The 22,968-nt window shown below is 42.6% G+C and overlaps 1 protein-coding gene and 17 non-coding genes across 18 annotated transcripts in view; all 18 read left to right on the plus strand.

Moving 5' to 3' along the window:
* The window catches only part of APBA1 (amyloid beta precursor protein binding family A member 1), a 567,069-nt gene that overhangs the window by 527,209 nt on the left and 16,892 nt on the right, over positions 1-22,968 (plus strand). The window lies entirely within an intron of this gene.
* Positions 870-942, plus strand: TRNAT-UGU (transfer RNA threonine (anticodon UGU)). Its single transcript has one exon. It is a non-coding gene; the product is annotated as a tRNA-Thr (tRNA).
* TRNAT-UGU (transfer RNA threonine (anticodon UGU)) lies at positions 1,505-1,577 on the plus strand. The gene has a single exon. It is a non-coding gene; the product is annotated as a tRNA-Thr (tRNA).
* On the plus strand, positions 2,432-2,504 carry TRNAT-UGU (transfer RNA threonine (anticodon UGU)). The gene has a single exon. It is a non-coding gene; the product is annotated as a tRNA-Thr (tRNA).
* On the plus strand, positions 3,067-3,139 carry TRNAT-CGU (transfer RNA threonine (anticodon CGU)). The gene has a single exon. It is a non-coding gene; the product is annotated as a tRNA-Thr (tRNA).
* TRNAS-UGA (transfer RNA serine (anticodon UGA)) lies at positions 3,994-4,066 on the plus strand. Its single transcript has one exon. It is a non-coding gene; the product is annotated as a tRNA-Ser (tRNA).
* TRNAT-CGU (transfer RNA threonine (anticodon CGU)) lies at positions 4,629-4,701 on the plus strand. Its single transcript has one exon. It is a non-coding gene; the product is annotated as a tRNA-Thr (tRNA).
* TRNAT-UGU (transfer RNA threonine (anticodon UGU)) lies at positions 5,556-5,628 on the plus strand. Its single transcript has one exon. It is a non-coding gene; the product is annotated as a tRNA-Thr (tRNA).
* On the plus strand, positions 6,191-6,263 carry TRNAT-CGU (transfer RNA threonine (anticodon CGU)). Its single transcript has one exon. It is a non-coding gene; the product is annotated as a tRNA-Thr (tRNA).
* Positions 7,118-7,190, plus strand: TRNAT-UGU (transfer RNA threonine (anticodon UGU)). Its single transcript has one exon. It is a non-coding gene; the product is annotated as a tRNA-Thr (tRNA).
* Positions 7,753-7,825, plus strand: TRNAT-CGU (transfer RNA threonine (anticodon CGU)). Its single transcript has one exon. It is a non-coding gene; the product is annotated as a tRNA-Thr (tRNA).
* Positions 8,680-8,752, plus strand: TRNAT-UGU (transfer RNA threonine (anticodon UGU)). The gene has a single exon. It is a non-coding gene; the product is annotated as a tRNA-Thr (tRNA).
* On the plus strand, positions 9,315-9,387 carry TRNAT-CGU (transfer RNA threonine (anticodon CGU)). Its single transcript has one exon. It is a non-coding gene; the product is annotated as a tRNA-Thr (tRNA).
* On the plus strand, positions 10,242-10,314 carry TRNAT-UGU (transfer RNA threonine (anticodon UGU)). The gene has a single exon. It is a non-coding gene; the product is annotated as a tRNA-Thr (tRNA).
* Positions 11,804-11,876, plus strand: TRNAS-UGA (transfer RNA serine (anticodon UGA)). Its single transcript has one exon. It is a non-coding gene; the product is annotated as a tRNA-Ser (tRNA).
* Positions 20,885-20,957, plus strand: TRNAT-UGU (transfer RNA threonine (anticodon UGU)). Its single transcript has one exon. It is a non-coding gene; the product is annotated as a tRNA-Thr (tRNA).
* Positions 21,520-21,592, plus strand: TRNAT-CGU (transfer RNA threonine (anticodon CGU)). The gene has a single exon. It is a non-coding gene; the product is annotated as a tRNA-Thr (tRNA).
* On the plus strand, positions 22,447-22,519 carry TRNAT-UGU (transfer RNA threonine (anticodon UGU)). Its single transcript has one exon. It is a non-coding gene; the product is annotated as a tRNA-Thr (tRNA).

A 22,968-nucleotide genomic window follows, 5' to 3' on the forward strand; every position in this document is an offset into this window, starting at 1 on the left:
TCTCGCTGAAGCCTTTGTGTTAGCTTAAATCTTACCCACGCTTTGTTACTTTGGTTTCAGGAACAGGATCTCTGTTATGGTTAGATGGAGTGTGTCATAAGTAAATTTAGTTAACCACATTAGTTTGTAGTGGAGTTTCCACTCATAGGACCCTTGCTGAGTTCTGGAGCAAAATTTCATAGAAATTGCTGTTTTATTCCTATGAAAATGAAGGCACTAGTTCTTTGCGGGTATGCCGTAGCTTGATGGGCTTCAGTCTCAGCTCTAGTTTCCCGGGCAAAGCAAAGCATTTTTCTGCTCATTTGCATATAATTAACATGGCCATTTACATGAAGATGGGCACCAAAGTTGAAAAACAGAGGCATATTTGGAAAGTGTAGAAACACCACTACAAGGTACTGTGTTGGGGTTTGTAAACAATTTGCTGCTGATAGACTCCATGTAAACGGGCCAAATATAGCCTATTTTTACAAATAAGACTATAGTTAGGAAAAATGTTGATGAAAGATTCAACTTGTATACAAGTTTACCACCAGGGTTGTTAAGCTATAGATTTATGCTAATATTAGCTAGCAGAACTTTTCGAGTGTCAGGATCTCACATGCTGAGTGAAGTGGAATAGCGTAATGTACAACGTAAGATGTTTTATGAAGACGTGTAGTCGGGTTATGTTCCTTGCCAATCCACTGGTATCCTGTTCCCTTCTTCTGTCACTCTAGCGATAAACACGCAATCAGTTCTACACTTGAGATTTCATAGAGTCTTTGACTTATGCTTATCCCATGCCGGAGCACCTAATTGGTAATGCACCAGTTCACTGTGGAGGAGGTTTGGAAAAGTAAACCAAAGGAAGAGGAGTTTTTTGTCTTGGCTTCATAGCTCAGTGGTTAGAGCACTGGTCTTGTAAACCAGGTGTCGCGAGTTCAATTCTCGCTGGAGCCTTTGCTGCTCGCACTTTTGTGAAAGATCACGTCGATCCTTCCGACTGACCATCACCCTACTAGCTTGGTCTAAGATGTCAAATATAGACCCAGAAAACATTTAGACACGGTGGTTAAATACTGTACCTTTGAAAATGAAATCCTCATGGAGCATTTCTCGCTTTGAGTGGAGATGCATCTCTGTTTGGTATCTATAACATTCAGATGTTTGCCTGTCTAAATAGGAATTTAGGCATGTTCAACCTCCCGTTGAAACTCTTTATAATGTGGAGCAGCTCTAACATGTATTAGAATATTTCTCATATCCATCTTTACAGGTTTTACAAGTCTTACGCAATAATTATTACTCTGGTCGGGTAAGAATAAGCCTTCATGTACCTAGCAAATTGATCTTCTTCTATAGCAATGTCAAATTCATTGCTAAAGGAAGATTTTTCAACTGTTTCCATGTGCTTTTACCATGAAGTATTTTACCGTCATCAATACAAACACCACCAAAGAGCTTCTAGAGCTCTAAAACAAAGCTTTGCTCCGACATATCGATATACACATAGGTCTAGGAAGGCTTCATAGCTCAAAGGTTAGAGCACTGGTCTTGTAAACCAGGGGTCGCGAGTTCGACTCTCGCTGAAGCCTTTGTGTTAGCTTAAATCTTACCCACGCTTTGGTACTTTGGTTTCAGGAACAGGATCTCTGTTATGGTTAGATGGAGTGTGTCATAAGTAAATTTAGTTAAGCACATTAGTTTGTAGTGGAGTTTCCACTCATAGGACCCTTGCTGAGTTCTGGAGCAAAATTTCATAGAAATTGCTGTTTTATTCCTATGAAAATGAAGGCACTAGTTCTTTGCGGGTATGCCGTAGCTTGATGGGCTTCAGTCTCAGCTCTAGTTTCCCGGGCAAAGCAAAGCATTTTTCTCCTCATTTGCATATAATTAACATGGCCATTTACATGAAGATGGGCACCAAAGTTGAAAAACAGAGGCATATTTGGAAAGTGTAGAAACACCACTACAAGGTACTGTGTTGGGGTTTGTAAACAATTTGCTGCTGATAGACTCCATGTAAACGGGCCAAATATAGCCTATTTTTACAAATAAGACTATAGTTAGGAAAAATGTTGATGAAAGATTCAACTTGTATACAAGTCTACCACCAGGGTTGTTAAGCTATAGATTTATGCTAATATTAGCTAGCAGAACTTTTCGAGTCTCAGGATCTCACATGCCGAGTGAAGTGGAATAGCGTAATGTACAACGTAAGATATTTTATGAAGACGTGTAGTCGGGTTATGTTCCTTGCCAATCCACTGGTATCCTGTTCCCTTCTTCTGTCACTCTAGCGATAAACACGCAATCAGTTCTACACTTGAGATTTCATAGAGTCTTTGACTTATGCTTATCCCATGCCGGAGCACCTAATTGGTAATGCACCAGTTCACTGTGGAGGAGGTTTGGAAAAGTAAACCAAAGGAAGGGGAGTTTTTGTCTTGGCTTCATAGCTCAGTTGTTAGAGCACTGGTCTTGTAAACCAGGGGTCGCGAGTTCAATTCTCGCTGGAGCCTTTGCTGCTCGCACTTTTGTGAAAGATCACGTCGATCCTTCCGACTGACCATCACCCTACTAGCTTGGTTTAAGATGTCAAATATAGACCCAGAAAACATTTAGACACGGTGGTTAAATACTGTACCTTTGAAAATGAAATCCTCATGGAGCATTTCTCGCTTTGAGTGGAGATGCATCTCTGTTTGGTATCTATAACATTCAGATGTTTGCCTGTCTAAATAGGAATTTAGGCATGTTCAACCTCCCGTTGAAACTCTTTATAATGTGGAGCAGCTCTAACATGTATTAGAATATTTCTCATATCCATCTTTACAGGTTTTACAAGTCTTACGCAATAATTATTACTCTGGTCGGGTAAGAATAAGCCTTCATGTACCTAGCAAATTGATCTTCTTCTATGGCAATGTCAAATTCATTGCTAAAGGAAGATTTTTCAACTGTTTCCATGTGCTTTTACCATGAAGTATTTTACCGTCATCAATACAAACACCACCAAAGAGCTTCTAGAGCTCTAAAACAAAGCTTTGCTCCGACATATCGATATACACATAGGTCTAGGAAGGCTTCATATCTCAGAGGTTAGAGCACTGGTCTCGTAAACCAGGGGTCGCGAGTTCGACTCTCGCTGAAGCCTTTGTGTTAGCTTAAATCTTACCCACGCTTTGGTACTTTGGTTTCAGGAACAGGATCTCTGTTATGGTTAGATGGAGTGTGTCATAAGTAAATTTAGTTAAGCACATTTGTTTGTAGTGGAGTTTCCACTCATAGGACCCTTGCTGAGTTCTGGAGCAAAATTTCATAGAAATTGCTGTTTTATTCCTATGAAAATGAAGGCACTAGTTCTTTGCGGGTATGCCGTAGCTTGATGGGCTTCAGTCTCAGCTCTAGTTTCCCGGGCAAAGCAAAGCATTTTTCTCCTCATTTGCATATAATTAACATGGCCATTTACATGAAGATGGGCACCAAAGTTGAAAAACAGAGGCATATTTGGAAAGTGTAGAAACACCACTACAAGGTACTGTGTTGGGGTTTGTAAACAATTTGCTGCTGATAGACTCCATGTAAACGGGCCAAATATAGCCTATTTTTACAAATAAGACTATAGTTAGGAAAAATGTTGATGAAAGATTCAACTTGTATACAAGTCTACCACCAGGGTTGTTAAGCTATAGATTTATGCTAATATTAGCTAGCAGAACTTTTCGAGTCTCAGGATCTCACATGCTGAGTGAAGTGGAATAGCGTAATGTACAACGTAAGATGTTTTATGAAGACGTGTAGTCGGGTTATGTTCCTTGCCAATCCACTGGTATCCTGTTCCCTTCTTCTGTCACTCTAGCGATAAACACGCAATCAGTTCTACACTTGAGATTTCATAGAGTCTTTGACTTATGCTTATCCCATGCCGGAGCACCTAATTGGTAATGCACCAGTTCACTGTGGAGAAGATTTGGAAAAGTAAACCAAAGGAAGAGGAGTTTTTGTCTTGGCTTCATAGCTCAGTGGTTAGAGCACTGGTCTTGAAAACCAGGGGTCGCGAGTTCAATTCTCGCTGGAGCCTTTGCTGCTCGCACTTTTGTGAAAGATCACGTCGATCCTTCCGACTGACCATCACCCTACTAGCTTGGTCTAAGATGTCAAATATAGACCCAGAAAACATTTAGACACGGTGGTTAAATACTGTACCTTTGAAAATGAAATCCTCATGGAGCATTTCTCGCTTTGAGTGGAGATGCATCTCTGTTTGGTATCTATAACATTCAGATGTTTGCCTGTCTAAATAGGAATTTAGGCATGTTCAACCTCCCGTTGAAACTCTTTATAATGTGGAGCAGCTCTAACATGTATTAGAATATTTCTCATATCCATCTTTACAGGTTTTACAAGTCTTACGCAATAATTATTACTCTGGTCGGGTAAGAATAAGCCTTCATGTACCTAGCAAATTGATCTTCTTCTATGGCAATGTCAAATTCATTGCTAAAGGAAAATTTTTCAACTGTTTCCATGTGCTTTTACCATGAAGTATTTTACCGTCATCAATACAAACACCACCAAAGAGCTTCTAGAGCTCTAAAACAAAGCTTTGCTCCGACATATCGATATACACATAGGTCTAGGAAGGCTTCATAGCTCAGAGGTTAGAGCACTGGTCTCGTAAACCAGGGGTCGCGAGTTCGACTCTCGCTGAAGCCTTTGTGTTAGCTTAAATCTTACCCACGCTTTGGTACTTTGGTTTCAGGAACAGGATCTCTGTTATGGTTAGATGGAGTGTGTCATAAGTAAATTTAGTTAAGCACATTAGTTTGTAGTGGAGTTTCCACTCATAGGACCCTTGCTGAGTTCTGGAGCAAAATTTCATAGAAATTGCTGTTTTATTCCTATGAAAATGAAGGCACTAGTTCTTTGCGGGTATGCCGTAGCTTGATGGGCTTCAGTCTCAGCTCTAGTTTCCCGGGCAAAGCAAAGCATTTTTCTCCTCATTTGCATATAATTAACATGGCCATTTACATGAAGATGGGCACCAAAGTTGAAAAACAGAGGCATATTTGGAAAGTGTAGAAACACCACTACAAGGTACTGTGTTGGGGTTTGTAAACAATTTGCTGCTGATAGACTCCATGTAAACGGGCCAAATATAGCCTATTTTTACAAATAAGACTATAGTTAGGAAAAATGTTGATGAAAGATTCAACTTGTATACAAGTCTACCACCAGGGTTGTTAAGCTATAGATTTATGCTAATATTAGCTAGCAGAACTTTTCGAGTCTCAGGATCTCACATGCCGAGTGAAGTGGAATAGCGTAATGTACAACATAAGATATTTTATGAAGACGTGTAGTCGGGTTATGTTCCTTGCCAATCCACTGGTATCCTGTTCCCTTCTTCTGTCACTCTAGCGATAAACACGCAATCAGTTCTACACTTGAGATTTCATAGAGTCTTTGACTTATGCTTATCCCATGCCGGAGCACCTAATTGGTAATGCACCAGTTCACTGTGGAGGAGGTTTGGAAAAGTAAACCAAAGGAAGAGGAGTTTTTGTCTTGGCTTCATAGCTCAGTGGTTAGAGCACTGGTCTTGTAAACCAGGGGTCGCGAGTTCAATTCTCGCTGGAGCCTTTGCTGCTCGCACTTTTGTGAAAGATCACGTCGATCCTTCCGACTGACCATCACCCTACTAGCTTGGTCTAAGATGTCAAATATAGACCCAGAAAACATTTAGACACGGTGGTTAAATACTGTACCTTTGAAAATGAAATCCTCATGGAGCATTTCTCGCTTTGAGTGGAGATGCATCTCTGTTTGGTATCTATAACATTCAGATGTTTGCCTGTCTAAATAGGAAATTAGGCATGTTCAACCTCCCGTTGAAACTCTTTATAATGTGGAGCAGCTCTAAGATGTATTAGAATATTTCTCATATCCATCTTTACAGGTTTTACAAGTCTTACGCAATAATTATTACTCTGGTCGGGTAAGAATAAGCCTTCATGTACCTAGCAAATTGATCTTCTTCTATGGCAATGTCAAATTCATTGCTAAAGGAAGAGTTTTCAACTGTTTCCATGTGCTTTTATCATGAAGTATTTTACCGTCATCAATACAAACACCACCAAAGAGCTTCTAGAGCTCTAAAACAAAGCTTTGCTCTGACATATCGATAAACACATAGGTCTAGGAAGGCTTCATAGCTCAGAGGTTAGAGCACTGGTCTCGTAAACCAGGGGTCGCGAGTTCAATTCTCGCTGAATCCTTAGTGTTAGCTTAAATCTTACCCACGCTTTGGTACTTTGGTTTCAGGAACAGGATCTCTGTTATGGTTAGATGGAGTGTGTCATAAGTAGATTTAGTTAAGCACATTAGTTTGTAGTGGGGTTTCCACTCATAGGACCCTTGCTGAGTTCTGGAGCAAAATTTCATAGAAATTGCTGTTTTATTCCTATGAAAATGAAGGCACTAGTTCTTTGCGGGTATGCCGTAGCTTGATGGGCTTCAGTCTCAGCTCTAGTTTCCCGGGCAAAGCAAAGCATTTTTCTCCTCATTTGCATATAATTAACATGGCCATTTACATGAAGATGGGCACGAAAGTTGAAAAACAGAGGCATATTTGGAAAGTGTAGAAACACCACTACAAGGTACTGTGTTGGGGTTTGTAAACAATTTGCTGCTGATAGACTCCATGTAAACGGGCCAAATATAGCCTATTTTTACAAATAAGACTACAGTTAGGAAAAATGTTGATGAAAGATTCAACTTGTATACAAGTCTACCACCAGGGTTGTTAAGCTATAGATTTATGCTAATATTAGCTAGCAGAACTTTTCGAGTCTCAGGATCTCACATGCTGAGTGAAGTGGAATAGCGTAATGTACAACGTAAGATGTTTTATGAAGACGTGTAGTCGGGTTATGTTCCTTGCCAATCCACTGGTATCCTGTTCCCTTCTTCTGTCACTTTAGCGATAAACACGCAATCAGTTCTACACTTGAGATTTCATAGAGTCTTTGACTTATGCTTATCCCATGCCGGAGCACCTAATTGGTAATGCACCAGTTCACTGTGGAGGAGGTTTGGAAAAGTAAACCAAAGGAAGGCGAGTTTTTGTCTTGGCTTCATAGCTCAGTGGTTAGAGCACTGGTCTTGTAAACCAGGGGTCGCGAGTTCAATTCTCGCTGGAGCCTTTGCTGCTCGCACTTTTGTGAAAGATCACGTCGATCCTTCCGACTGACCATCACCCTACTAGCTTGGTCTAAGATGTCAAATATAGACCCAGAAAACATTTAGACACGGTGGTTAAATACTGTACCTTTGAAAATGAAATCCTCATGGAGCATTTCTCGCTTTGAGTGGAGATGCATCTCTGTTTGGTATCTATAACATTCAGATGTTTGCCTGTCTAAATAGGAATTTAGGCATGTTCAACCTCCCGTTGAAACTCTTTATAATGTGGAGCAGCTCTAACATGTATTAGAATATTTCTCATATCCATCTTTACAGGTTTTACAAGTCTTACGCAATAATTATTACTCTGGTCGGGTAAGAATAAGCCTTCATGTACCTAGCAAATTGATCTTCTTCTATGGCAATGTCAAATTCATTGCTAAAGGAAGATTTTTCAACTGTTTCCATGTGCTTTTACCATGAAGTATTTTACCGTCATCAATACAAACACCACCAAAGAGCTTCTAGAGCTCTAAAACAAAGCTTTGCTCCGACATATCGATATACACATAGGTCTAGGAAGGCTTCATAGCTCAGATGTTAGAGCACTGGTCTCGTAAACCAGGGGTCGCGAGTTCGACTCTCGCTGAAGCCTTTGTGTTAGCTTAAATCTTACCCACGCTTTGTTACTTTGGTTTCAGGAACAGCATCTCTGTTATGGTTAGATGGAGTGTGTCATAAGTAAATTTAGTTAACCACATTAGTTTGTAGTGGAGTTTCCACTCATAGGACCTTTGCTGAGTTCTGGAGCAAAATTTCATAGAAATTGCTGTTTTATTCCTATGAAAATGAAGGCACTAGTTCTTTGCGGGTATGCCGTAGCTTGATGGGCTTCAGTCTCAGCTCTAGTTTCCCGGGCAAAGCAAAGCATTTTTCTCCTCATTTGCATATAATTAACATGGCCATTTACATGAAGATGGGCACCAAAGTTGAAAAACAGAGGCATATTTGGAAAGTGTAGAAACACCACTACAAGGTACTGTGTTGGGGTTTGTAAACAATTTGCTGCTGATAGACTCCATGTAAACGGGCCAAATATAGCCTATTTTTACAAATAAGACTATAGTTAGGAAAAATGTTGTTGAAAGATTCAACTTGTATACAAGTCTACCACCAGGGTTGTTAAGCTCTAGATTTATGCTAATATTAGCTAGCAGAACTTTTCGAGTCTCAGGATCTCACATGCTGAGTGAAGTGGAATAGCGTAATGTACAACGTAAGATGTTTTATGAAGACGTGTAGTCGGGTTATGTTCCTTGCCAATCCACTGGTATCCTGTTCCCTTCTTCTGTCACTCTAGCGATAAACACGCAATCAGTTCTACACTTGAGATTTCATAGAGTCTTTGACTTATGCTTATCCCATGCCGGAGCACCTAATTGGTAATGCACCAGTTCACTGTGGAGGAGGTTTGGAAAAGTAAACCAAAGGAAGAGGAGTTTTTGTCTTGGCTTCATAGCTCAGTGGTTAGAGCACTGGTCTTGTAAACCAGGGGTCGCGAGTTCAATTCTCGCTGGAGCCTTTGCTGCTCGCACTTTTGTGAAAGATCACGTCGATCCTTCCGACTGACCATCACCCTACTAGCTTGGTCTAAGATGTCAAATATAGACCCAGAAAACATTTAGACACGGTGGTTAAATACTGTACCTTTGAAAATGAAATCCTCATGGAGCATTTCTTGCTTTGAGTGGAGATGCATCTCTGTTTGGTATCTATAACATTCAGATGTTTGCCTGTCTAAATAGGAAATTAGGCATGTTCAACCTCCCGTTGAAACTCTTTATAATGTGGAGCAGCTCTAACATGTATTAGAATATTTCTCATATCCATCTTTACAGGTTTTACAAGTCTTACGCAATAATTATTACTCTGGTCAGGTAAGAATAAGCCTTCATGTACCTAGCAAATTGATCTTCTTCTATGGCAATGTCAAATTCATTGCTAAAGGAAGATTTTTCAACTGTTTCCATGTGCTTTTACCATGAAGTATTTTACCGTCATCAATACAAACACCACCAAAGAGCTTCTAGAGCTCTAAAACAAAGCTTTGCTCCGACATATCGATATACACATAGGTCTAGGAAGGCTTCATAGCTCAGAGGTTAGAGCACTGGTCTCGTAAACCAGGGGTCGCGAGTTCGACTCTCGCTGAAGCCTTTGTGTTAGCTTAAATCTTACCCACGCTTTGGTACTTTGGTTTCAGGAACAGGATCTCTGTTATGGTTAGATGGAGTGTGTCATAAGTAAATGTAGTTAACCACATTAGTTTGTAGTGGAGTTTCCACTCATAGGACCCTTGCTGAGTTCTGGAGCAAAATTTCATAGAAATTGCTGTTTTATTCCTATGAAAATGAAGGCACTAGTTCTTTGCGGGTATGCCGTAGCTTGATGGGCTTCAGTCTCAGCTCTAGTTTCCCGGGCAAAGCAAAGCGTTTTTCTCCTCATTTGCATATAATTAACATGGCCATTTACATGAAGATGGGCACCAAAGTTGAAAAACAGAGGCATATTTGGAAAGTGTAGAAACACCACTACAAGGTACTGTGTTGGGGTTTGTAAACAATTTGCTGCTGATAGACTCCATGTAAACGGGCCAAATATAGCCTATTTTTACAAATAAGACTATAGTTAGGAAAAATGTTGATGAAAGATTCAACTTGTATACAAGTCTACCACCAGGGTTGTTAAGCTATAGATTTATGCTAATATTAGCTAGCAGAACTTTTCGAGTCTCAGGATCTCACATGCTGAGTGAAGTGGAATAGCGTAATGTACAACGTAAGATGTTTTATGAAGACGTGTAGTCGGGTTATGTTCCTTGCCAATCCACTGGTATCCTGTTCCCTTCTTCTGTCATTCTAGCGATAAACACGCAATCAGTTCTACACTTCAGATTTCATAGAGTCTTTGACTTATGCTTATCTCATGCCGGAGCACCTAATTGGTAATGCACCAGTTCACTGTGGAGGAGGTTTGGAAAAGTAAACCAAAGGAAGGTGAGTTTTTGTCTTGGCTTCATAGCTCAGTGGTTAGAGCACTGGTCTTGTAAACCAGGGGTCGCGAGTTCAATTCTCGCTGGAGTCTTTGCTGCTCGCACTTTTGTGAAAGATCACGTCTATCTTTCCGACTGACCATCACCCTACTAGCTTGGTCTAAGATGTCAAATATAGACCCAGAAAACATTTAGACACGGTGGTTAAATACTGTACCTTTGAAAATGAAATCCTCATGGAGCATTTCTCGCTTTGAGTGGAGATGCATCTCTGTTTGGTATCTATAACATTCAGATGTTTGCCTGTCTAAATAGGAATTTAGGCATGTTCAACCTCCCGTTGAAACTCTTTATAATGTGGAGCAGCTCTAACATGTATTAGAATATTTCTCATATCCATCTTTACAGGTTTTACAAGTCTTACGCAATAATTATTACTCTGGTCGGGTAAGAATAAGCCTTCATGTACCTAGCAAATTGATCTTCTTCTATGGCAATGTCAAATTCATTGCTAAAGGAAGATTTTTCAACTGTTTCCATGTGCTTTTACCATGAAGTATTTTACCGTCATCAATACAAACACCACCAAAGAGCTTCTAGAGCTCTAAAACAAAGCTTTGCTCCGACATATCGATATACACATAGGTCTAGGAAGGCTTCATAACGCAGAGGTTAGAGCACTGGTCTCGTAAACCAGGGGTCGAGAGTTCGACTCTCGCTGAAGCCTTTGTGTTAGCTTAAATCTTACCCACGCTTTGGTACTTTGGTTTCAGGAACAGGATCTCTGTTATGGTTAGATGGAGTGTGTCATAAGTAAATGTAGTTAACCACATTAGTTTGTAGTGGAGTTTCCACTCATAAGACCCTTGCTGAGTTCTGGAGCAAAATTTCATAGAAATTGCTGTTTTATTCCTATGAAAATGAAGGCACTAGTTCTTTGCGGGTATGCCGTAGCTTGATGGGCTTCAGTCTCAGCTCTAGTTTCCCGGGCAAAGCAAAGCATTTTTCTCCTCATTTGCATATAATTAACATGGCCATTTACATGAAGATGGGCACGAAAGTTGAAAAACAGAGGCATATTTGGAAAGTGTAGAAACACCACTACAAGGTACTGTGTTGGGGTTTGTAAACAATATGCTGCTGATAGACTCCATGTAAACGGGCCAAATATAGCCTATTTTTACAAATAAGACTATAGTTAGGAAAAATGTTGATGAAAGATTCAACTTGTATACAAGTCTACCACCAGGGTTGTTAAGCTATAGATTTATGCTAATATTAGCTAGCAGAACTTTTCGAGTCTCAGGATCTCACATGCTGAGTGAAGTGGAATAGCGTAATGTACAACGTAAGATGTTTTATGAAGACGTGTAGTCGGGTTATGTTCCTTGCCAATCCACTGGTATCCTGTTCCCTTCTTCTGTCACTCTAGCGATAAACACGCAATCAGTTCTACACTTGAGATTTCATAGAGTCTTTGACTTATGCTTATCCCATGCCGGAGCACCTAATTGGTAATGCACCAGTTCACTGTGGAGGAGATTTGGGAAAGTAAACCAAAGGAAGGGGAGTTTTTGTCTTGGCTTCATAGCTCAGTGGTTAGAGCACTGGTCTTGAAAATCAGGGGTCGCGAGTTCAATTCTCGCTGGAGCCTTTGCTGCTCGCACTTTTTTTTTTTTTTTTATAATATTTTTATTGAAATTTATAATAGGACTACAACAAATAGAGAATATACGATTGGGTAGGGGTTACAATCGCGAAGAAATAGGAAGTTATTACAATTGTGAGTACAAATCGTTGGTGATAAAACATATGTGATAAAACATTGGTAATGAAACAAGGTGGGGAGAACTGAGATGACAATCAAACCAAAACATCTTACATGTGAGAGGTTTATGGAAAGAATGGAAGAGCAAGTAGTAGTGGCTTGTTCAGTATTTGACTTTACGGCAGACATGGCGCCTGCCAAAAATCAATAACTAGAGGAATGGATCCCTGTGCACCTGGTGAACGAGAGTTGAAGGTGGGGCTTAATCAAAAGATAGGTAGACAGGGAGGTGTTGTGGTTGGTAAGCTTTGGAGTAGTCAAGCTATTGTAGGGGGACAATATATGATAAAACAAACTCAGTTGACCATTATCAGGCACACGTATGCGGAAAGTGGGGGGGGGGAAGGGTAGGTGGGAGAGGATGTGCGAGAGGGGAGAGGGGAGAGGGGGGGGGGCGGGTGAATGAGATATTGAGGGGGCAGTGGGGAAAGAGGAGGGAGGGGGGGAATAGGAGGGAATGCAGACTAGGTTGCGACCCGCGGCCAGAGCGACCGCCAGGGGGTCCAAATCTTTTCAAATTTGTGATGAGATCTATTTTTCCAGGACGTCAGTTCCTCAAATCTAGAAATTTGATTTACTTTCCCTATCCATTCTGATTTGGTAGGGGGGTCAGAGGACAGCCACTTCAACGGAATTAAGGCATTTGCTGCTAGTATCAGTAAAGATAAGAGGTTGGATTTTGAAGGTTTGTAAGTGGAGGACGGGAGGGCCAGTAGGACCATAGTGTCCGTTAGTTCAAATGACGGGGAGGTAAGCTCGCGGATTACTTCTTGAATCGATAGCCAGTAAGTCTGTATTTTAGGGCAGGACCACCATATATGGAGCAGGGAACCTTCCTGAGATCCACATCTCCAACAAGATGATTTGTCTGTCAGATTATGCTTCAGTAGCCAGTCTGGTGTCCGATACCACCTGGTGAGCAGTTTATAGTGAGATTCTTGGAGGCGAACACAAGGGGAAAACCCATGAGAATGTGACAGAACTTGTTGCACTTGTTCGTCCGAGAATGTAACGTTAAGGTCATCTTCCCAGGCGAATAAGAAGGCGGGTTTCTGAATCACCAAGGGGTCAATGTGAGATGAAAGAACATATGAGGTTTTGTGGAGAAGCTTGTGTTTTGCCATGACTGAGCGTTCGAATGTGGTCAGCGAGGTCCGTATAGTCCCCAGGGCAGTGGCTTGTTTAATTATGCCTTCCAAATGTAATGTGTGTAGGAAGGAAGGGCTGGGCATATCTGCGAGCAATGAGTGAAAGGTCTCTGGATCAAATTTTCGGTCGGGTCCCAGGACATCAAAGAGTTTTTTAGGGATTAGAGTTGACCAAACAGGGAGGTTTGCCAGACTCGACTTTCCTAAGAATTCAGGTAGGGTGCCTAGTGATAGGAGAGGAGAGGGGTATGGAGCTAGGGTGTCTCTCGCATCTCGCCATGTTTCGCAAGCTCCAAGGAGAAGATGGTGAACGTTGCTGGACTTATGTCCGGGGCGGCCATAAAGCCAGAGGTCGGAGAGGGTAGAGTGTCCAAAGGTGGTGCGTGACAGGTCTGCTATCAGGAGGTTCGAGGAATTGTACGTGAGGTCCATCCAACGTTTCAGTTGGACCGCTTTGTAGTAACTAAAGACGTTAGGGAGGCCAATCCCACCTGCTTGTTTCTTCTTCAGCAGCAAAGCCATGGAGAGTCTCGGGTGTTTTCCTCTCCAAAGAAAGGAAGAGAAGAGGGATTTTAAGGATTTAAAAAATTGAGGGGGTAAACGAATTGGAAGCATGTGGAGTCTATAGAGTACTTTGGGTAGGGCATAGGTCTGCAGGAGGTTGCGTCTGCCAAACCATGAAAAGGGCATGCCTTGGTAGGACATTAACATTTTTCTGATGTCCGCCAGGAGCGGGACAAAGTTGGCCTCATAGAGATCCTTGATGTCTGCTGTTAAGTAGATACCTAGATATTTGATCTTGCTGGAGGTCCATTTCAAAGAGGTGGAAGCGGCTATTTGAGTCGCACGATTCCGGGGGATATTAATGTTTAGGACTTCTGATTTGTCAAGATTAGCTTTGTAGCCCGCTACAGTGCTGTAGTTACTGATTAGGTTAGTAATGGTTGGCAGAGCTAGTTCAGGATTTGAGATCAGAATGAGTACGTCGTCTGCAAAGGCGGCTGTATGTAAGGTGTGCTTCCCTATGTTTAAGCCGTGAATGTCAGGATTGGACCTAATTAGCTGTAAAAGAGGCTCCAGGGTTAGAATAAACAAAGAGGGGGATAGGGGGCAACCCTGTCGTGTTCCATTCGTGATGTGAAAGGGGGTTGACAAAGTACCGTTAATTTTTAGTTTTGCATAAGGAGTGTCGTAAAGGGAGAAAATGGCGGTGATAAACTCTGGAGGAAAACCAAATTTTTCGAGGGTGGCCTTCATAAAGAGCCAGTCAACTCGATCAAAGGCCTTTTCGGCATCTATTCCTAATAGTATCAAGTCCGAGTGAGTTTTCTTTGCGTGGGCGATAGCATGAAGGAGGCGATGGGAATTATCTTTCCCCTCCCTCCCTAGAACAAAGCCGGCTTGGTCCGGGTGTAAAAGTTTAGGGATGAGGGACTTAATTCTATATGCTAGGATCTTTGCCCACAGTTTAAGGTCGACATTTAGCAATGAGATGGGTCTGTAGCTACCGCAGGCGCTAGGGTCTTTTCCCTCTTTGGGTAAGATTGTGATATGGGCTTCTTGAGCGTGTTTCAGGAGTGCTTTTCCAGAGAGGAGAGCATTACAAGAAAGGGCAAAGTGGGGTAGAAGTGTGGAGAGAAAGGTTTTATAGTAATGAAGGGGGAAGCCATCCGGTCCAGGGCTTTTGCCTTTAGGAAAGCTGTTTAAAACCTGTCTTATTTCTTCATGAGATATGGGGTCGAGGAGGGGAGAGATGTCCTCGTTGGTTAAAGAAGGAAGGTTTACAGAGGATAAGAAGTCATTTATTTTGTTTTTGTGGAGAGAGATGTTCTCATTAGTGCGGTGTGAGGTGAGATTGTAAAGATCTGTGTAAAATTTGTGGAACGCGTATGAGATGTCCTTGGTGGAGCGCCTAGTTATCCCTAAATGGTCTTTAATCTCTGAAATAAAACAGTTTGATTTTTGTTTTTTGATCATGGAGGTCATGAGCTTACCTCCTCTGTCCCCATGGGCATAGATCCTGTGCTGGAAGTGGAGGAATTGTTTTGCAGTGCGGGAGTTTATAATGTCTTTCAGTTTTTCTCTAAGGGAGCGCAATTCTGCGTCCGAGTTGGTTCTAAGGGAGGCCTTGCGAAGTCTTTCGATTTTTGAGATGTTGGAGAGAATGGAGTCGAGTTCAAACTGTGACTCTTTTTTAAGTTTAGAAGCAATAGAGATGAAAGCCCCTCTTATCACAGATTTGTGGGCTTCCCATGTAATTGTGGGGCAAGTGTCTGAATTTGCATTGATGCTAAAATATGTCTCTAGTTGTTTTTTGATTGAGTCGGTCACATCTGATCTATCGAGGAGTGATTCGTTTAACCTCCAGTTCCAGTCTTTCCTCGGGAGCTGGGCAAAGTTAACTTGGATCCATACCGGGGCATGATCCGAGACAGATATCACATCTATTTTGGCCTTAGTGACATGGGGTAATAGGTCAGTGGAGAGGAGAAAGTAGTCTAAGCGTTGATAGGAATTTCGAGGGTTAGAATAAAAGGAGAAGTCTTTTGTAGTGGGATTAAGGGTTCTCCAGACATCTATTAAGTTTAGGTCAGAAAAATCTTGTTGAAGCCTGCCTCTGGCTTTCTGCGGTGTGGAAGAGGAGCCTGTGGAGGTGTCTAAAGATGGATCTAGTGCTAGATTGAGGTCGCCTGCTAGTATGATTGGGCCTTCAGCAAATAACTCTAGCTTTTTGAGGACCTCTAGTAGCCAAGGGACCTGGTCTTTATTGGGAGCATACACATTTACAAACGTATATTTCTGAGAGGCGATTGTGCCTTTGAGGAACAAGAACCTGCCATCTGCGTCTGCATATGTCTGTGCGGAATGGAAGGGAACTGAGTGGTGGAAAAGGATGGAGACCCCTTTTGTGGCTGCCGAGGGGTTGGTGGAGTGGAAAGAAAGGGGGAAGTATTTTGTTGAGAAGCGCGGAATTTTTCCAGTTTTGAAGTGTGTTTCTTGCAGAAAAGCTATTTTGGTGCGAAGTCTTTTAAGGATGGTAAATATTTGTGATCGTTTATTGGGGGAGTTTAGTCCGTGGACATTGAAGGAAGTGAGAATGTGGTCTGACATATCGAGGAAGGGCCTGGCCGCAGGCCGCAACCAGCCAAAGGTATAAGAAGAGAAAGAGATACAGAAAGGGAGTAAGCAGTGAGGTATTAGAGGGAGGAGAAGAAAAAAGGGAGGGGTTGGGAATAAAGGGAGCGAAGGGGAGGGGGAAGCGTGAGGGGCGTAGAGAGAAAAGGGAAATGGGGAGGGAGAAAAAGTGAAAGAGAGGAGAAGGGGGGGGGGGGGTTCAGACGGAGAAGGAGTGTTAGAGAGGATAGGATAGGGAGGGTCGGGGAGGGGAGAGGGGAAAGTGTATCTGACTACGTCAACTGAGGGAGAATAATGTAAAGTCAGGGAGAAATAAAAAAAATTTTTTGGCGAGGGTGCCTGAGACTCGCCAGAGGTTAGCAGAGAAAATTTTCCGGAGCTATCCGAGTATGGATAGCGGGTGGGTGGGGAACGAAGTAAAAGTCCTAATCGTCACAGCCTACCTGACGACCCTAAAGAGAGTGGCGTGTAACTAAATGGGTTGAGAATGGAGTGATGTGAGTTGAGAAGTGGGGAGAGCTGCAGAGGTAGTGGGGGGGAGGGGGTAGGTAGAGGTGAGGGGGGGGGGAGGATGTGGGGGAGAAAGGGAGAGGAGAAGGGGAAGGGGAACCGGGAGTTTTAAAGCTTTGGGGAGAGTTCCACGAGATTGAGGCAGTGAGGGCTATGACACCGGGAGTAATCTGGTGCTACAGTTAGCTAAGGTCAGCAGGTGAGAGTAGGGGTTCAGGTATGAGCCGAACAGGGCGGGCACGACACCACAGAGATAATTTAGAGAAACAGTAACAAATATAAATTTCTGAGTCTCTATTAAGAGAAGAGGGAGGGATGAAAGACAAGTTTTTGGTAGGTTGAAGAGAAAAGCAGGAGCAGGATGAAAAGGGAGAGAGAGAAGAAAAGGCAAGGGGTAGGAGCAGAGGAGGGAGAGAGGGAGGGGAGGTTGAGAGTAGGCGACACCAGAGAAGAGCAAGCATTGATGAGGAATAGTATATCAGTGAAACTACTATGGCTATGAAATCCAAATACTAGATGAGAAATATGTCACACTAAGACAAAAAACTTAATGAACTTAGTAAGAAGCTTAATATAACTGATTAACTTAACCAGAGAAAAAAGTTTTTAACATAAAACATTGTAAGCTAGCTTAAGGAGGCCTAAAGCCGTAGAGTAAGGGGGGGGGGGGGGAGAAGGAAAGGGGAGGGAAGAGAGGAGGGGGGGGGGGGGACCATCACCCCTGACCGTGGGACCCAGCTGGGAGACCCAGGGGCAGGGGGGAAGGAGAGAGCCCTTATTGTACACAAGGCATATGCATTAAGTAAGAGTAAGAATGACATATATTATGTAGGATGCATCACATTGTGAGAGCTTAGCGAAGAACTTAGTATAACTGTGAATGCGGGTAGAGATAAATTCTTGACATATAACACTGCGGGCTAACTTGAGGGAAGGGGAGGAGGGAGGGGAGGGAGGAAGGAGGAGAGGGAGGCTAGAGGGGATCCATCGCCCCCGGCCGCGGAACCCGAAACAGGGGACTCGGGGCCAGGGGAGAGGGAAAGAACCCTCAATAATACGCAAGGCAATAACATTAGGTGAAGAGACTCATCTGGATGGGGGGATTCCGAGCAGTGTTGTGAGGAAAGGTCCCGTTGGGTTTATATCAAGGGAGGAGAGCATTGGATCCAGATAGAGAAGCTGGTACGGAACCGATGGTAAAGTTTATAGCAGAAAACGTGGATGCTCTACCGGTCCTGTCCGTCCCCAACGGTAGAGGACACCTTGGGGTGATGTGTCCCTGAGAAGTAATACTAGGTGGGTGTCATAACAAGAAATAACAGAACATAACAGAGGTCTGTTAAGGGAGAGTGTCAAGAAAAAGGGTTGGCGACAAGGCTGAGGAAGAATCAGTCACTGATAATGCCCCTAGCAACCGGCTTCTTCTGTTTCGGAGATTTAGATCTGCGATATGGTGCCTGTTTCTCCAGGGTGGGTAAGGGTGGCCAATCGTGCACATCCTCGGGAAGCATTGACCAAGATGGTATGGGTATCGGGTCCAGACCCAGTAATGGCCACGCTGTAGCTAGGTCTTCAGGGGATCTGATATATATCCTGCGGCCCTGATTCATGACAGAGAGACCGAATGGGAACAGCCACGCATAAGATAAGCCTTTCTCTCTCAGGGTAGCTAGCAATGGTTTCAATAATCTCCTCTTAGCGAGTGTGGAGGGTGCCAGATCTTGATATAGCTGTATTTCATGGCCCTCATACATTAGGGGTCTCTTGTCCCTTGACGCCATGAGGACTTCTGTTGTGTCCACAGAAGTCAATAGACCACATATTATGTCCCTAGGAGGCTCTGTAGTTGCAGGCTTAGCCCTAATGGAGCGATGTACCCTCTCAATCTGGATGGATGCAGCCCTCTCTGAGCCTAGGATGTCTGTAAAGATGGCGGACATGATCTCCCTCAGAGAGTCAGGGGGGAAAGACTCAGGTAAGCCCTTCAGTCTGATGTTTCTTCTCCTGTTCCTATTCTCCAAGTCCTCAATCATGTCATGGAGGCGATTGAGATGGTTGTGATGATTGGAGATATGCAATGCTGCTGTGGCCGTGTGTTGTGTTATGTCCGTGTGGGCAGACTCCAATCTATCTACGCGGCCTCCCATGTGTTGGAGCTCGGCTTTCATCTCAGCTAATTCGGCCATAACTGGGGCAATAGTTTTTGCTAGGGCTTTCATGAGAAAGGCTTGGGTAATGGGGCGCGTACCTGTGTCCTGTATGTCTGCGCCAGACATGCTCTCCACGTCAGACTCTTCAGGGGCGTCCCCTGACTGCAGATCTTCGGGCGCCATCTTGCGCGCCAAGGCCGGAGACTGAGAGGCCTTTTTTCGGAAGAATTTGTGGAGTTCTGCCGAACTGGACCTGCGGTTTGGTGTCCCCGGCAGGTCCCCTCCACGTTCCCGGTTTTGTTTGCCCATTTTCAGGCGGTTAATTGCGGTAGGGTCGGGGTAAGGCTGCTCTGTAGACGGAGCTGCAGGCTCAGACCTCCATCCACTTCAGCGGTTAGGCTCCGCCCCCCCGCACTTTTGTGAAAGATCACGTCGATCCTTCCGACTGACCATCACCCTACTAGCTTGGTCTAAGATGTCAAATATAGACCCAGAAAACATTTAGACACGGTGGTTAAATACTGTACCTTTGAAAATGAAATCCTCATGGAGCATTTCTCGCTTTGAGTGGAGATGCATCTCTGTTTGGTATCTATAACATTCAGATGTTTGCCTGTCTAATTAGGAAATTAGTCATGTTCAACCTCCCGTTGAAACTCTTTATAATGTGGAGCAGCTCTAACATGTAATAGAATATTTCACATATCCATCTTTACAGGTTTTACAAGTCTTACGCAATAATTATTACTCTGGTCGGGTAAGAATAAGCCTTCATGTACCTAGCAAATTGATCTTCTTCTATGGCAATGTCAAATTCATTGCTAAAGGAAGATTTTTCAACTGTTTCCATGTGCTTTTACCATGAAGTATTTTACCGTCATCAATACAAACACCACCAAAGAGCTTCTAGAGCTCTAAAACAAAGCTTTGCTCCGACATATCAATATACACATAGGTCTAGGAAGGCTTCATATCTCAGAGGATAGAGCACTGGTCTCGTAAACTAGAGGTCGAGAGTTCGACTCTCGCTGAAGCCTTTGTGTTAGCTTAAATCTTACCCACGGTTTGTTACTTTGGTTTCAGGAACAGGATCTCTGTTATGGTTAGATGGAGTGTGTCATAAGTAAATGTAGTTAACCACATTAGTTTGTAGTGGAGTTTCCACTCATAGGACCCTTGCTGAGTTCTGGAGCAAAATTTCATAGAAATTGCTGTTTTATTCCTATGAAAATGAAGGCACTAGTTCTTTGCGGGTATGCCGTAGCTTGATGGGCTTCAGTCTCAGCTCTAGTTTCCCGGGCAAAGCAAAGCATTTTTCTCCTCATTTGCATATAATTAACATGGCCATTTACATGAAGATGGGCACCAAAGTTGAAAAACAGAGGCATATTTGGAAAGTGTAGAAACACCACTACAAGGTACTGTGTTGGGGTTTGTAAACAATTTGCTGCTGTTAGACTCCATGTAAACGGGCCAAATATAGCCTATTTTTACAAATAAGACTATAGTTAGGAAAAATGTTGATGAAAGATTCAACTTGTATACAAGTCTACCACCAGGGTTGTTAAGCTATAGATTTATGCTAATATTAGCTAGCAGAACTTTTCGAGTCTCAGGATCTCACATGCTGAGTGAAGTGTAATAGCGTAATGTACAACGTAAGATGTTTTATGAAGACGTGTAGTCGGGTTATGTTCCTTGCCAATCCACTGGTATCCTGTTCCCTTCTTCTGTCACTCTAGCGATAAACACGCAATCAGTTCTACACTTGAGATTTCATAGAGTCTTTGACTTATGCTTATCCCATGCCGGAGCACCTAATTGGTAATGCACCAGTTCACTGTGGAGGAGGTTTGGAAAAGTAAACCAAAGGAAGGGGAGTTTTTGTCTTGGCTTCATAGCTCAGTGGTTAGAGCACTGGTCTTGTAAACCAGGGGTCGCGAGTTCAATTCTCGCTGGAGCCTTTGCTGCTCGCACTTTTGTGAAAGATCACGTCGATCCTTCCGACTGACCATCACCCTACTAGCTTGGTCTAAGATGTCAAATATAGACCCAGAAAACATTTAGACACGGTGGTTAAATACTGTACCTTTGAAAATGAAATCCTCATGGAGCATTTCTCGCTTTGAGTGGAGATGCATCTCTGTTTGGTATCTATAACATTCAGATGTTTGCCTGTCTAAATAGGAATTTAGGCATGTTCAACCTCCCGTTGAAACTCTTTATAATGTGGAGCAGCTCTAACATGTATTAGAATATTTCTCATATCCATCTTTACAGGTTTTACAAGTCTTACGCAATAATTATTACTCTGGTCGGGTAAGAATAAGCCTTCATGTACCTAGCAAATTGATCTTCTTCTATGGCAATGTCAAATTCATTGCTAAAGGAAGATTTTTCAACTGTTTCCATGTGCTTTTACCATGAAGTATTTTACCGTCATCAATACAAACACCACCAAAGAGCTTCTAGAGCTCTAAAACAAAGCTTTGCTCCGACATATCGATATACACATAGATCTAGGAAGGCTTCATAGCTCAGAGGTTAGAGCACTGGTCTCGTAAACCAGGGGTCGCGAGTTCGACTCTCGCTGAATCCTTTGTGTTAGCTTAAATCTTACCCACGCTTTGGTACTTTGGTTTCAGGAACAGGATCTCTGTTATGGTTAGATGGAGTGTGTCATAAGTAAATTTAGTTAAGCACATTAGTTTGTAGTGGAGTTTCCACTCATAGGACCCTTGCTGAGTTCTGGAGCAAAATTTCATAGAAATTGCTGTTTTATTCCTATGAAAATGAAGGCACTAGTTCTTTGCGGGTATGCCGTAGCTTGATGGGCTTCAGTCTCAGCTCTAGTTTCCCGGGCAAAGCAAAGCATTTTTCTCCTCATTTGCATATAATTAACATGGCCATTTACATGAAGATGGGCACCAAAGTTGAAAAACAGAGGCATATTTGGAAAGTGTAGAAACACCACTACAAGGTACTGTGTTGGGGTTTGTAAACAATTTGCTGCTGATAGACTCCATGTAAACGGGCCAAATATAGCCTATTTTTACAAATAAGACTATAGTTAGGAAAAATGTTGATGAAAGATTCAACTTGTATACAAGTCTACCACCAGGGTTGTTAAGCTATAGATTTATGCTAATATTAGCTAGCAGAACTTTTCGAGTCTCAGGATCTCACATGCTGAGTGAAGTGGAATAGCGTAATGTACAACGTAAGATGTTTTATGAAGACGTGTAGTCGGGTTATGTTCCTTGCCAATCCACTGGTATCCTGTTCCCTTCTTCTGTCACTCTAGCGATAAACACGCAATCAGTTCTACACTTGAGATTTCATAGAGTCTTTGACTTATGCTTATCCCATGCCGGAGCACCTAATTGGTAATGCACCAGTTCACTGTGGAGGAGGTTTGGAAAAGTAAACCAAAGGAAGGCGAGTTTTTGTCTTGGCTTCATAGCTCAGTGGTTAGAGCACTGGTCTTGTAAACCAGGGGTCGCGAGTTCAATTCTCGCTGGAGCCTTTGCTGCTCGCACTTTTGTGAAAGATCACGTCGATCCTTCCGACTGACCATCACCCTACTAGCTTGGTCTAAGATGTCAAATATAGACCCAGAAAACATTTAGACACGGTGGTTAAATACTGTACCTTTGAAAATGAAATCCTCATGGAGCATTTCTCGCTTTGAGTGGAGATGCATCTCTGTTTGGTATCTATAACATTCAGATGTTTGCCTGTCTAAATAGGAATTTAGGCATGTTCAACCTCCCGTTGAAACTCTTTATAATGTGGAGCAGCTCTAACATGTATTAGAATATTTCTCATATCCATCTTTACAGGTTTTACAAGTCTTAAGCAATAATTATTACTCTGGTCGGGTAAGAATAAGCCTTCATGTACCTAGCAAATTGATCTTCTTCTATGGCAATGTCAAATTCATTGCTAAAGGAAGATTTTTCAACTGTTTCCATG

This window comes from Leptodactylus fuscus, chromosome 1 (assembly GCF_031893055.1).
Source record: "Leptodactylus fuscus isolate aLepFus1 chromosome 1, aLepFus1.hap2, whole genome shotgun sequence".
NCBI lineage: Eukaryota > Metazoa > Chordata > Amphibia > Anura > Leptodactylidae > Leptodactylus > Leptodactylus fuscus.